A 1,617-nucleotide genomic window follows, 5' to 3' on the forward strand; every position below is an offset into this window, starting at 1 on the left:
GTTGTTTGCTTCACGGCTGAGATACTTTAATACGTTAAGTCTGAGTTACATAAAACATACGCTGACTTACAAAACATTACTAAACAAAGTAGTAGTAGTAGTAGCAAAGTAACAACATTCCAACCCCACAAACAAACACTTTCCTCAAACACCGACCCTGACTCATACATTCTTCTCCTTTTCCCTCAGATGCCGTCTTCATTACTTCAATCTCTTTCTCCAACCGAGCAACGCTAAGTCTGAATTCCGAGATGTCTTTGTTCATGTCACTTATCAGTGACATAATATCCTCAACCTCTTCAACCAAACACTCATCCTCCCATTTGAATAAATGTCTCTGTTTTCACAATATAACCAGATCTAAGTACTACGTTACAGAACATGCGAAATAAGAACCAAAGCGAACCTTATTATATCCTTTTCCGTAGCAATAGTACAATCTTCCTGGATTTTTAGCAGTTCCAGATGTAGATATGTAACAGGGTTCACCACACCAACACTGTTTCGGCGTTCCTCTTTCCCCGTTCAAACGCGTCTGTGAGAATTTCTTGAAACGCAAGATGAAGAAGACATTTTGATTCTCAAAACAATATTAGAAACGAAATGGAATTACATGAAATTAGGGTGAGAAAGACGACATGATGAAACGACATCGTTTCCACACGCGCCATAATTAAAATAATATTTAAATGTGTCGATATTGTAAATCCCTCGACACATGCGTCACAGGTTTGAGCCGTATTTTCCACACGCTCCATAATTAATCGACAACTCAGTCTAATCATGCAAGTGGAAACGTCACATTAGAAATGTATTATATTAACATTCACAGCTGGTTTTTGCCGTTTTACAATGGCTGAATTATGATTAATTTATTTACGACTGAGTTTCGGTCACTTATGGCTGGGTTTATCGTAAACTAACATTCACAACTGAGTTACCTTATACATTTTGGCTGAGTTAACTTTAAGTTTTCACTAAGTTAACATTCACAGCTGAGTTATTATAAAGATACAACTGAATTAAACAGACACAATATGACTGGGTTATAGTACTTAATATACAAGAAATATGAATTCGACATGTTTACATTTAGGAACCGAAATTATCAGATTCAAAATACAAACAAGGCATCACTTTCAGAAACCAAAATTGTCAGGACCAAACTATTCAAACATGTGGACGAGATCACGCCAGACTCTTGTTAACATCCACGAAGGCTTGTCGCCTCCGATTGCCCAAGTTCTCTTCAAATAGCGCATCTGGCAACAAAATAGCGTTCTGGCCACAAGATTAAAATGTGTCCAAACTGTCGAATTATGCCTTCGATCCCATGTGTTTTTTCACTACAACAAAAAAAATTACAAAACCGTTGAGAACACAACAGAAAAATAACTCAGCAACGCTATGCTGCCATTTTAAGTAGACAAACTGTTCTTACAGCGAGTTGAAGAAACCACCGTTCCTTAAAATGATCGGGAATTGCGCGGTATGTCGGCCAATCATGAACCCAGCCTTCTGCAAGAATTGACGGGATGACGAGAGAGAGATCACTTAAAAATTTGAACATATAGTACTGGTTGTGTCAAGTAATTCACCCGGACCAGGGTATAGAAG

The sequence above is a fragment of the Brassica oleracea genome, chromosome C9, assembly GCF_000695525.1.
Source record: "Brassica oleracea var. oleracea cultivar TO1000 chromosome C9, BOL, whole genome shotgun sequence".
NCBI classification, from domain to species: domain Eukaryota; kingdom Viridiplantae; phylum Streptophyta; class Magnoliopsida; order Brassicales; family Brassicaceae; genus Brassica; species Brassica oleracea.